This window comes from Artibeus jamaicensis, unplaced genomic scaffold, assembly GCF_021234435.1.
Source record: "Artibeus jamaicensis isolate MK-2021 breed Jamaican fruit bat unplaced genomic scaffold, CSHL_Jam_final scaffold_3151, whole genome shotgun sequence".
Lineage (NCBI taxonomy): Eukaryota > Metazoa > Chordata > Mammalia > Chiroptera > Phyllostomidae > Artibeus > Artibeus jamaicensis.
This window is the reverse complement of record NW_026522037.1, coordinates 1,759,225-1,772,713: the sequence shown is the minus strand read 5'-3', so window position 1 is coordinate 1,772,713 and position 13,489 is coordinate 1,759,225. Positions and strand designations below refer to the sequence as shown.

At 46.8% G+C, this 13,489-nt stretch overlaps 1 protein-coding gene across 1 annotated transcript in view; it reads right to left on the bottom strand.

Annotated features, from left to right (window-relative positions):
• The window catches only part of SDK1 (sidekick cell adhesion molecule 1), a 577,655-nt gene that overhangs the window by 334,612 nt on the left and 229,554 nt on the right, over positions 1-13,489 (bottom strand). The window contains exon 2 of the mRNA XM_053656995.1: positions 3,652-3,811. The gene's annotated coding sequence lies outside the window, so the exon portion shown is untranslated. The remainder of the gene's footprint in view (positions 1-3,651; positions 3,812-13,489) is intronic.

Here is a 13,489-nt window from a genome sequence, read left to right as displayed (position 1 = left end):
GGCAGAAGCTGGAAGGGCACCAGGTGCACACAGCAAGAGGGTGCAGTGACTGGAGACAGGGCAAGCACTGGGTGAGCCACCAGAAGCCAAGTGGTGGCACTGTCCCCTCCCAGAGCCACCCCAGTGGTGAAGTGGGTTTCCCACCCTGGCAATTACCTAAGCCTCCACCCCATATGATTTACAGGTGCCTTTTCTACAACAGGCCACGCTACTAAGACAGGGAGTCAAAGCAGCTCCACCCAATACACAGAAACAAACACAGGACAGCTGCCAAATTGAGGGGACAAAGAAATATGGCCTGAATGAAAGAACAGAACAATCCCCCCCAAAAAAGAATTAAGCAAAACAGAGATAACCAAACTATCAGATGCAGAGTTCAGGTTGTCAGGATGCTCAGAGAATTCCTTGAGTATGGCAAAAAAAAAATAAAGGAAGAAATGAAGGTCATACTAAGTGAATAAAGAATAAGCAACAGGAAAATAACAGAGAAGGTAAGGAAACTGAAATTCAAACCAATGATTTGGAATATAAGGAAGAGATAAACTTTCAAAGAGAAAAGAAAAAATAAGAATTCAAAAAAAAATGAGGATAGGCTTAGGAACCTCTGGGACATCTCCAAATATGCCAACATCTGAATCATAGGGACGCCAGAAGGAGAATAAGAAGAGCAAGAAATTGACAACCTATTTGTAAAAGTAATGAAAGAAAACTTCCTTAATTTGGCAAAGGAAATAGACATACAAGTCTAGGAAGCACAGTGAACTCCAAACAACCTGGACCCAAAGAGAACCACACCAAGCCACATCATAATTAAAATGCCAAAAGTTAAAGATAAAGAAAGAATCTTAAAAGAAGCAAGAGAAAAGTAGAGGGTCACCTACAAAGGAGTTTCCATAAAACTGTCAGTGGATTTCCCAGAAGAAACCTTACAGGCAAGAAGGGACTGGCAAGAAGTATTCAGAGTGGTGAAAAGCAAGGACTTACAACCTAGATTACTCTATCCAGCAAAGGTATCATTTAGAATCAAAAGGCAGACAAGGAACTTCCCAGGTGAGAAAAAAACTAAAGGAATTCATAATCACCAAACCACTTACTGTATGAAATGCCGAAGGGATTTATTTAAGAAAAAGAAGATCAAAACCATGAACATTAAAAAGGCAACAAATTCACAACTATCAACTGAATCTTAAAATAGAAAAACTAAGCAAACAATTAGAATAGGAACAGAGTCATAGATATAGAGATCATTTGGAAAGTTATCAGCTGGGAGGGAGAAGGGGGAGAATGGGGTAAATGGTGCAGGGATTAAGAAGCATAATTGGTAGGTAGAAAATAGACAGGAAGGTTAAGAATAGTACAGGAAATAGAGAAGCCAAAAAACATACACATGACCCACGGACATGAACTAAGGAGGGGGGATTGCTGGAGAGAAGGGGGGTACCAGGCAGAGGGGGGCAACAGGGGAAAATTGGGACAACTTAATAGCATGATCAATAAAATACACTTAAAAGGCAAAGTATGTTTAGAGGGAAAGGTAAGAAAGCTCTCCTACAGATTGTCTAGAAGCCTAATATTTGGTTCAAACCCAGTATTTGGAGCTGTGTGTGTCCTGCACCCTAAGGTGTGGTAGGGCACGACCACCCAGGCAGGGGCGCCTCCTGTTGTGAAACGGGAGCAGTGGCACGAGAAGCTGGAAGAGAGGGCTCCTGGCAGCTGCCTGTGTGTGGCGCACACTCAGGCAGCTCAGTTTCGGAGGACAAATGAGTGGGAATGGAGGGTCCAAAACAGCTCCTCAGCCACTGTCCATGGCCCTGGGACCCGGTGTGAAGACCACCACTGTAGATCATCCAATTACTGCTGTTTATTAGAACAAACAAACTGGATTCTTCAAAACCATCATTGCTTTCATCCTGGGGCACCAAATGTCATTTAATTTTGATGCGACCCTCTGAGGTACGCTCTGCTATACCCACTTTGCAGTTAAGAAAAGTGAGATCACTCTGATGAGACAACCTGTCACCAAATTCACACAGGCAGTGAGCTGAACAGAAGTGTTTGAACTCAAGTCATCTGCTGTTAAAGCCCATGAGTCACATAGGATTTTCACTTCTAAGTTCGCTCTTTCTCTTTCTTACACGCCCCCTAACAAAGCAAGCCCGCAATGTCATGTTACAACAACACGTTGCCTAGGATTTATTACTAGGTAGCTTGTGGCTCAGAAAATATGCTGTGTACACACATTCAAGCCTTTCCCAGCTCACAAGGCCACTAGTGAGGTGTGACCACTCCTCTGCAGATTCTGGAAGTGGGGTTCATGAGCACCCTGCCCGAAGTCAGCCGTCACGCTGCCTGGTGGGGAGCTGGAATTCACACCCAGGTCTGTTTCACGTCGACCAACTCTTAAAACCATTTAATTGCTCCCAGCGGCAGACACTCCAACAGGAAAGTGCCAACGATGAAAGAGGAGGCCATACAGGGCGGCGGACAGCGGACCCAAGCTCAGCAAAGGTGGCACCCTGCGGTGGGCACCAGAGAGCACTGGGGACCAGCATGGCCATGCCTCTACCAAGGGGCAGTGTCGCACGGGGCCTGCTTCTTGGGGGCAGCAGAACCGGGCGGCCAGGCCTGATGACTAGTCAGGAGGGGCTGGAAAGCAGGTGTATGAAATACTTACCACCGTTAAATGTTGGCAACTAGTTAAGAAATCTATCCCGTGTGCATAACCATATATACTTTAAACTGATTTTTTAAAAACACACGCACACACCACACTGCGGGCAGGCTGAGTGCACTTTACAGGTCACCTTACTAGAGCCTCCGAGGCAAAGGGCGAGTGGGGGCCGTTACTCTATTTAAAACAGCTCGAGAAGGCCCCTCCTCTCTCTCTCTCCATTTCAACAGGAGCATGGCATTGCTGATTTGCACTGTTTGGGGCTTCTTGGACTTTTCAGGCAGTCACTAATTCTCCATCCTGCCCGGAACGGCAGCATCTAGTACAACAATCCTCACACGCAAACGGAGGTTAAGCAGACATGAACCTGGAAAGATCCCCACACCCACCCACCCAGGCTAACTGCTGCTGCTGCTACTTCCCCAGTGAGGCCACGGCTCAGACCCCACCTCCGTCCTTGTAACGGGTCCCGCAGCATCGTGGTCTCACTCCTGGACCCCAGTGCCCAGCCCCTGGTGGGTGGGTTCTGCTGCTGAATGCAGACCCCCTCCTCATGCCCATCCTGCCCTGGCTGCATCTCTCCCATCCCAACTCTCCAAGCTCACTAAGGAGTCTCCTTGACTAGTTAAAGCTGCAGACGCTTCTGACCTAAAGATCCTGTTCAGACCAGCGGTAGCCCTCCTGGGGTGGCAGGTGGGCTGTTGCCAGGAGAAAGCAGATCTCGCACTCTGTAGCTTTTTTGGTCTGGCAATTTCACGAACGGGATGTTCTACAATTATGATGACAGACATCCTAGGTGTACAGGCAACCTATTTCAGACTAGTAGTTCCCTTTCTAAGTATATGTTTAAATCTATTTAATCCTAGGTGCAGTAGAAATTCAATCTAATATTTTCACCCTTTGTGCTCTTGTGGCCCACAAGGCAAACATTCTGAACACACTGCCTGAAATAAAAATCTCATGTTTAAGCAAACAATTACTTATATTCGCTGGTGTAGGTGGTGAGCTCACTGTCGTTGTGCAGCCACTTGAACTCCAGAGGCCAGCTCCCCTCAGCGAGGCAGGTGAGGACAAGGCGGTTCCCTTCCAGGTGAACCTGCGGTAGGCCTGGCTCCGTCTTAAAATATGGCACTACATCATCTGAAATATTAAAGAAAAAAGAAGAAAGAAAAAACTGAGTCAAGTGCCCATGAAAATGGCATTCATCCAATCAAACAATCCCTTGTTTAAATAGATCTAATTTTTAAAAGTAGCAACGACGGCCATTGGCCCGATGAAGTAGCAAATAGTGCTTGACCCCCTTGAAACACGCAGTGCCCTAGATGGGATTTCCAAAGGCTGAACACTCACTGATCGCACCATTCGAGAGCATGTGACAAGTTCATCTGGGCTATTTGCACTTGGGATCAACACTAACTTATCAAAGGGAAATACTGGGCAATCTCTGTGACAAGTAGGCATTCTATTCTCAAAGCAGCAAGAAAGGTCTGTACCCGGACTCTGAAAGAGAAAGGTTCCCTGGGTAACCTTCAGTCACTTAAAGAAAAGTAATTAGGACAAGCAGAATGGACACGTTCACAGATGACACGAGCCACATCAGCTGTCATCTCACTCACACGGCCTGTTTCAGGGACTCTCCATGGGCGACAAAACTGTAACCCTGGGTGTGTCTGTACAAAGGACACCACACAGCAATGGGAATGAACTAACTAACCATTGCTAACACTACGCACAACCCGGGGGCCTCACAGGGAGAAGTTGATCGCACAAACTTCCACCCAAAAGTGGAAGTTCGAAGAAGTGCAAAGCCAGGCAATGCTGACCTGTAGTGTCAGAGGTCAGGAGCAGCATTGCCCTTGGGGATGGGGTGAGGGGGTGTCAGGGCACCAGGTTGGATCTACTTCTCTACGTGGTTACACAAGGAGTATGAATTTTGTGAAAATCCATCGAAAACTATTCTACAAATGACCTATATAATTTTTGTGTTATATGAGGTTTGTCCAGAAAATATTCAGCCACATAATAGCCATTTTTTGAAGAAGATACAAGATACAAGAAACATTATACACAGGACAATGATGCCCCAGTTCCCTTCAAAGTAGGCACCTTGGGACCTCACACAGTTCTCCCAATTGCCATCAGCTGCCCCATCATAGTTTCCCGAATCTTACCAATGGTCTGATATCTTTTCCCTTTCAAAGGTGATTTCAATGTTGGGAAAAGCCACAGAAGTCACAGGGTACCAAATCTGGACCATAGCGGGGCTGAGTCACCTGGGTGATTTGATGTTTTGCAAAAAAAAAATCTGCATGAGATAGGACATTGTCGTGATGAAGCTGCCAATCACCAGTTGCCCATGGCTGCAGCCTTCTGAATCATCCGAAGTCTCCACAGGGGAATGTTCAAGCTTCACAAAAAACTGGATACAGATTCGTTGCTCTGCTCACTCAGTTATTTTGAATGTGACAGCCACACAGTACACATGCTCACTCAGCGGTGTCTACCACTCCCACTAGCTAGTACGGTGAAGTTGTCATTGTTCACACATGCACATTCCAGTCCACTCTCCTTGGCTGCCAGGTTACACTGATGTCACACAAACTGGTCTCACTATATTAACAATGGTTTGACTTTTTCCACATAGACCTTGTATGCTTCAATAATTTAAAAAAATATACAAACACAGGACCCCACTTACAGTTCCTGCCCCATCAGTAATTAGCGGTGTGGCTCTAATTAGGATACACGGAGTTCTATTTCTTCACCAGTAAAATGAGCAGAGCCAGACGACGGCTCCCTTTCTAAGGAAACCCCAGAGCGCACCTGTCTGCTCCCCGACGACCTCCCGCGCCACTCACAGCGACACTCCCTCACGCTGGCTTTCTGACTCTGCAGCCAGGCTACGCCCTGTGGCACCTCAGGGCCTTCCCTGTCCCCTTCCCCACCTTGCTCTCTGCTCTGTACAGCTGACTCAGTCTCATCCTTCCTGTTAACAAAGTTCCTCCCCACCAGCAAACAGACCCTGATAAACTGACATTTATTTCAGTCAACACTTATCAGATTTTGAAATTAAAGAGTTTCCAGATGAAATGCACTAGGAGGATACCTGGTGCATTCCCAGCCCCAGCACGATGCAAGGAACAAAGCAGACACTGAGTAAGTATTTGTTGAGTGAATACATATAAAAAACAATAACACAAATAACAGCAGCAGCTATGTGCTGGAAACTGTTTTAAGTGCTTGGCGTGTATTACCTTATTTAATTCACACAAGCCCTGTGAAACTGATGCCGTTATAACAGCCATTTACAGATGGGGAAGAGAGGCACAGCCAAAGTAAGTACGTGCTCAAGGCCTCCCAGGCAGCAAGTGGTCAAAGCCATGACTGAAGACCCACATAATTTGTTCTAGAATCTACCAATTCCATATAACCCTAAATGTCACAGGTTTCTCAGTAAAGGAAATTTCTTCTCAAGAACCTACAAATTTTTGTTAAACTTGTGGAATTACGTGACTGAATGGACTTTTAAATTAAATTACTGTATCTTTTTAACAAATTAAGCATTGGGTAGGACAGGAACAGTGTTAAAACGAAGACGATTTTTACCTTGAACTGTTGTGCATATAGCTGGTTCCTTTTGTGTGGACTATATAAAATTTAAACATACACTTTATTTTGCCTTTGGGTTCCATTGCTGCTATATGGACGATGCAATATTGCCACTGTCTCACTAGTACTCACTCAAGGAAATGAAGGTCAGGCTGCTGCTGCGGGTGCAGGCGCCTACAGTCAATGACAAGCATGAGCTGGCTAGGAGCTGCAGTTCAGTGGAGTCCAGCCCTCAGAGCCCAGCACATGCCCAGCCCCGCAGCGGTGACCCACCCTGGGAAAGTGGGCAGTCTGCTGTGCAGGCGGAGGGGCGGGTGGGAGCAGGTGAGCCGGGCCCAGCCCTGCAGGAAGGGCAAGCGCACGCAGTGGTTTCCGCAGCATCCCTGGGTGGTTTTCTGAGGTGCTCACTTCCCATTAGCAGTATTCTTGCGTGAACAGCCAGTTACACGACCACCCTATTTCTAGGCCTTCGTGGGCAGTACCGTCACTACCACTGTGATGGTGATGACTGGCCATTACGTCAGGAGAACAGCGGAAAGCCTTTGAAGCAGCTGTTGTTAATGGCTCATCTGGCCACAATGTGGAGGAGGAGTCAAGAGGGACCCGAGTGGTGGGAGCAGACCAGTCAGGAGGCCACTGCGGTGACCCAGGCAAATGCTCTGAAAGGTGACGTGGGTTGGGGCAAGGGTGTAGAATGACTGTGGTGATGAAGAAAAACAGATGGTTTCAACACAGTATTTAGGTGGCTGATTGAGTATGGGGTAGGGAGAACAAGGTGTCAAGGAGGATTCTGAGCTCTCTGACAGGCACAGTGTGCCCTTCCATAAATACACTGGTTCTGCGATCGGCATTGGAAATAAATGAGAATAAGGCAGGCGCTGTCCCGGCAGAGGTCACAGTCTAGGTCTGTGACAGACGCAGGGACGAGGTGCTAAGCGCGGTGGTGGAAATGCATAACTGAAAGGCAGGAGAACGCACCCCTTGTCCTGGTCCAAGAGGGCTACCTGCTCCTGCTGCACGTCTCGGGCTCTGAGCCACACTCCGCGTGCAGTTGAAGGTTTTGATTATCAACAATACATCCCGTTCCACTGTTCGCTCCACTCTCACAACCCGAGCAGTCTGAGAAAACTGAGCGGCAGTGGCTATAGTTTTGACCCTTGGGACTGACTGAGCTCCACAATCCATTAACGCACTGCCATTTGCACTATATCTAACAACAGTAAGAGAAATACCATCTTACGTGGTCCCAGTGTCCTACAAGAATAAGTCATATGAAATATATCTTTTTGAAAGAAAAATGCTTTAAAATAGACACTCAAGAATTCGAATTTGGCTTCACAATTGATAGAGTATCATTGATTTGATATATGATATGATGGTTTTGATTATAAACAATACTCTAATTCATTTTTTCATACACTTTGTAGTTTACCAAGCACGCTTACACTAAGCAGGAATTATGTTGGGCACTGTGATCTAGTGGAAAAAGAAACTTCATAGAGCAGAGTTTCACATAGCTGGCAAGCAAAGTCCTTGTGATGCAAGGGATTGTGGAATTACACTTAGCACAGATGCTAACACTTGTACTAGGAAGAAGGGCAGGCAAACCTGTCAATGCTCTGGAATCTTAAGCATCTACATTAAAATATTTGAGGTATTAGTCCTGGCTGGTGTGGCTCAGTGGATTGAGGGCTGGCCTGTGAACCAAAGGGTCACAGGTTTGATTCCTAATCGGGGCACACGCCTGGGTTGCAGGCCAGGTCCCCAGTAAGGGATGTGCAAGAGGCAACCACACATTGATGTTTCTCTCCATCTCCTTCTCCTTCTCTTCCCCTCTCTAAAAATAAACAAATGAAATCTTTTAAAAATACTTGAGCTATTAATCTCAAGTATTTTAACATAGATTAGCCAATGTGCAGAAGAGCCCAGTTATTTCTCAGAGCCCAGCACTGTTTACCACTGAAATACACAAAGTAGGTCACTAAATTGAGAGACATAAATGTAACAAAACACAAAAGCTTTGGAGAGAGAGACAAAGGATTAGTATTCGGCATTTCAAAAGCCTGTGACCTTTATATGTCTTAAATGGAACAGAAAAAGTCAGAAAAGGTCCATAGAGATGAACATGACTGAGTTGCCGCTGAGATAAGATGAGCAAACTCTGACCTGAGAACGAGCCAGCGGAGTCCACCTGATACTCTTGGAGGCAGGGGTGGGGTGGGGTGTGTGTGTGTGTTTACCCCAACAATAACTCAAAATACCTCACCTTCCTCAGGAAAAAATGAGCAGGATGAAACAAGCTTCTGCATCCTTACAATGAACATTGTAAGACCCTAGAATGAATTACTCGGGAAAACTGAAATTTTCATTTTCCCATACTTTTAAACAGGACATAAATCATTTATGAGAGAAAGAGGCTTGTCTGTCTGGATTACACAGATCTAAGGTCTGTCCAGTGGAGAGGGATGGACTCGATGTTCAAGATCACATCCTAATTTCATGATGTGGAAGTCACTCCCCTAAATGGACTTGTAAGGTTTGCAGATACATCGTGAGTGCACTTAACTTTCCTGTGCAACATGAAGGCAGCCCGTGCTCCTCTAGAAAGGAGCCACGACCCACTTGCCTCACTAAGAACCACAGCCCGGGAAGCTGGGGGTGAGCAGCAGCTGGGGGGTGGGGCATGTCTGCGGGGCCCCAAATTCCTACCACCAGGAGGGCATACCGCCAGGGGGTTCACCATCTACTCAAAACAGAAAGTGGAGGGTCTACCAGCAGAAACTTGGTCATGGCAGAAAGGTTAGGAATCAACTACTAGATGCCATGAAAGTCGAAGTCAAACTCCATCTGTTCTCGTGACTCTGGCAGCAGGAGCAGTCCGGCTGGTCCAGCCAGGACCTGTTCACTGACTTCCCCCATCCTCCTCCACTTCAAAACAATCACAAGTAGAAAAAAAATAATCCACTTCCACCAAGCAGAGGTCCCCACCAGACCACCAACAAGGTCTTAGACAGAGGAACTGCCCTGCTCTGGACCACTGACGAAACTTATCCGGCCTGTCCAGAGGGGGTCCTGGTGGGGGATGCAGGAATAGCAGCCTGGACTCAGCCATCAACTGGAGCCGGACACTTGGTGACTGAACTCTGCTTTTCGATTGCCGGATTTCCCAGGGCAACTAATCTTTCGGTTTAAACCACTAATCTTCCTTTCAAAACTTCTTTTATATCAAATTCAAACGTTTTCATGCCCGAAAGCTTATGAATTTACCACTAATGGAAAGTTTCATTTTTCAAATCCCAGGGAGAAACAAAAGCACAGAGCATAATGTATCATTTGTGAACAACTCCTCTGAAAAACATGGGTAGAGAACCGTTCTGCGGTGAACGCAGCCACTCGAGTTTCAGCTGCGGGCAGGTTGTTATGTACACCTACTGAAGCCAGGAATTTAATCTCCCAGCATGTGCTGCCTTTCCATAGAGGTAATATTAATCTTCTCAAAGAAAACAGTTGTGCATTTCAAATATATTTCTGAGATAAAATTTAAATGTATGACGATATGTAGCACAGGTGCTAACACTTACATTAGGAAGAAGGGCAGGCAAATGGGTTGATGCTCTGGAATCTTAAGTGTCTACGTTAAAATGACTACCTCAAGCATTACTACCTTTCGACGTAGATTAGCCAATGTGCAAAACAACCCAGTTGTCTCTTGCAGCCCAGCACATTTACTACTGAAATACGCACAGTAGGTCCCGTGCCTCATGAAGGTCACGGTCGATGCAGCAGGATGGTCCTGTAAGGTGACTGTCTTGGAACAAAATCCTCTGCGTGCCCCAGGAAAGTTGGCTGGAGCTGCACTCCTTCTAACCACTGAGATAGTCCCTTTGGCAGCCTGAGTGGGGAGTGGGAGGAGGCTCTACCCTCATAGCTAATTCGGAGATGCATTCTCTTAGCTCATCAGAAATATCTACGAATATTTCCACTGGTAGACCTTCAAATACAGTGAGATACACCATCATATTTTGCGGATCTAAAAAAAAGCAGCCAACTTTTCTGTAGGTTGCATTACACATTTCGCTTCTGCCTTGTAAAAAACAGATGAGTGCCAGAGACTTAGGGGTGAAAGGCAGTTACAACTGAGCGAATATCTATATCTATTTATAGATATAGATATAGATAGAGATATAGATATAGATATAGATATAGATATAGATATAGATATAGATATAGATATAGATATAGATATGATTTCAAACATAATAAAAACCAATCAAGCTACTATAACTACAAAACATAGGAACGGGGGTTCTCCGTGCTGTCCCTCTCTGAAGCACTCTGACACGTGACTAGGAGAGTGACGGAAACTCAGGGCGGCACTCTGCACAGGCCTCTCCGACCGACAGCCAGGAGGCCCTCGCCACTCTCTGAGTGTCTGCGGAGCGCTGCCCAGGACAGGGGGCTCACAGTGAGGCCCACGGTCCCTCCCACTCCACAGTCACTATGGCACCGCACCTTCCCTCAAGCACTCACCGAGTGTCCTGGCTGGTCAGCACTGGGGACACTGCTCTCCTGCCCTGAGGAACCACAGTCCAGGAAGCAAGAGACTGGCCAACAACCCAAGGGCGGTGCCAGGAGGCGACAGGACACAGGCATGAAGCAGTTATCTGACAGGCCCCTTGATGGAGGTCATGGCCGTGGGCCTCCCATGGCTGAGGTGGAGCCAGGGCAGCAGCTGAAGGTGCACCCATGCCCGAGGAGCCCAGGAGCCAGGGCCACCAGACAGGTCAGGCTTCACAGGGCAGAGGCTTTGAGGTCCCACAGAAAGATCAGGGCTCAGAGACACCTTAGTGCCGCTTCGGCTCCACCGCAGCTCTCGAAGGTGTTGGAAGGCCCCTTAAAGAACTGTCCCATCCGTTGAGACAAAAGGCAGTGTGTTTAGACAAACACGTTCCTCCCCACCCACTAAGGAGTGGGCGTGTGTGGGTGCCCCGGCACCCCTGGGGCCCCCGAGGACAAGGAATGGCCAGGTGGGGCAGAGTTTGGGGAGCAGGGGGCCAGGACGCACGAGCACACACCGTGCTGGCCAGTGAAAGGCAGGCTGCCTGTCTCTGTCCCGCTGCTTCCTGGGGCGCACCATGGTGGGGACAGAGGGAGCAGACCGAGGTTCGCCTTGCATGCTCCTGATCTCCCTCTGACGTCATCATTCGCGTGGGATTTTCTCTGAGGGCAGCAGTTCATCTACAATGTTTCCTTGATGTTTGGATCTGTGCATGTGAAAAGAGACGAAGCTGGAGGGCCCGAGATTCCATTCCACAGCCCGGGAACAGTGTCCCAGCACATTTGGTCAGGGACTGCGCACAGTTGTCTCCGTGTCCTCTGAAATCAGTACAAATTAACAGCGTATTTAAGGGAACTCGTGGGGTGAACCTACCCTGCCAGCACACCCCCTAGGAAACCATTCAAGCTCCCAGGGAGGCTGCTCTGCAGCGAGGCTGACGGCGGGAACCAGAAGGGCTGTGTTTGTGTTTTGGCTCGCTCCCGCCCCGTACTAATCTACTTCGGCATATAATTAATGCAAAGAGGCAAGGGGATAAAAGCAATTCCCCTATTTCTCCAAACTGAAATAAGCTTCCAGCTCTCCAGTATTTTATTTCAAACTAGAACGGCACTAAATTGTCATTTCTATGGTTTGTAGCGCACAAGTATGACCAACCAAAATAAAAGGAGAGTTATCAGAAATAACCGATATTTTTCTTGAATATGATTCAATATTTCTTTCAAATACTCCTAAAAATCCTACTCAGATTAAATTAAAGGCCAAAAAGCCCAAGAAAAAAAGTGCGTGTGTGATCAGCCTTTTCCCACTGAGATGCTTAGTGGGGAGTTCGTGTGACATGTGTACTGACTAAGGGGAAGGGACTCCAATGATGATGGTTTCATTTTAGGCCAAAGAAATGACGTTTGAAAGTCACTTCTTAAGGATATCTAAGTTCGCATAGGCAGGCCTATTGATTTCAGCGAAGTTACAAACCAGGGTGGTTTCTCAGAAGCGTCGGACCCTACAGTGGCACAGACTAAGGGCCTGGGTTCACGGCCGTGGCCCGCGCAGGAGCAGCGTGGGTCCGGGGAGCTCAGTGCCCTGTACTCAGCTCTGTCGCCCAGCCTGCCACTTCCTCTAGAGCAGGTCCTTCTAGAGCAGGTCCTTCTAGAGCAGCGCTGCTCAGGCTTACCGGTCCTGGGGATCCTTACAGCCTTTGAAGAAATTATCAATAACTCCAAATTGCTTGCTTGTGAGTTGTACCTTTCTCTACATTAGAAAGTTAAACTGAGAAATCTTAAAATAGTTCTTAATTCATTTAAAAATAGTGACATTAAAGTCACTGCACATTATAATGAAAGACAGACACATTTAAGAAAAACAACGGCCTTGTCCCCTCCAGAATACATTGAGCAGAATGGCACCGCTTTACTTTTTTCCCCAAATGTCTTTACTGTCTGGCTTAACAAAAGACAACTAGATTCCCACATCAGCTTTCACATTTAATCTCTTGCAACTGTGTGTTTTGATTGAAGGATATAGCCTCCTACAGACATGTAGGGGGAAAAGGAGGTGTACTTTAATATCCTTTTCAGATAATTGCGAATATTCTTGAAACTGCATCAAAACTGAATGAGCAGTAGTTTTGTAAAGAGTAACTAACCGCAACATGGAATCTGAAACCGTGTCAGTGAAATTTGGGGGTTTTCTTCCTCAAAATCCTTGGCCTGTCTTGCATTTTGAATGGATCATTTAGACGGACGCCTTCATCAGTTCCCGACTTGTGCGGCTCTACCAGACGTTGACACATCTCACTGTACAACAGAAAAACCACCGTGCAGTGCTGCCGCCTGTCTCACCGGAGAAGTCCTCGAACAATGGGCGTGTCAAGCTCACGGCGGCACGGTGAGGGTCTTCAGAATTCCAATTTTTGGCTAAGAGTTCAATTTTTATTATTCATAACAAATGCTGCCAGTTGTTCTTGGTCATGCAACATGATTTTAATCACTTTCAAGAAAATGCTCCCAAATACCCCACCTGAATAGCCATGTCTGTTCATGAATTGCTGCTTCCAGTGAAAATGGTACCATGAGAAAAGCAGCTAGCTCATTAGGCACCTTGCAACTTAGTCTCACTTCAGCATGCAATAGAGCAGTTGTATGTGATTTGCA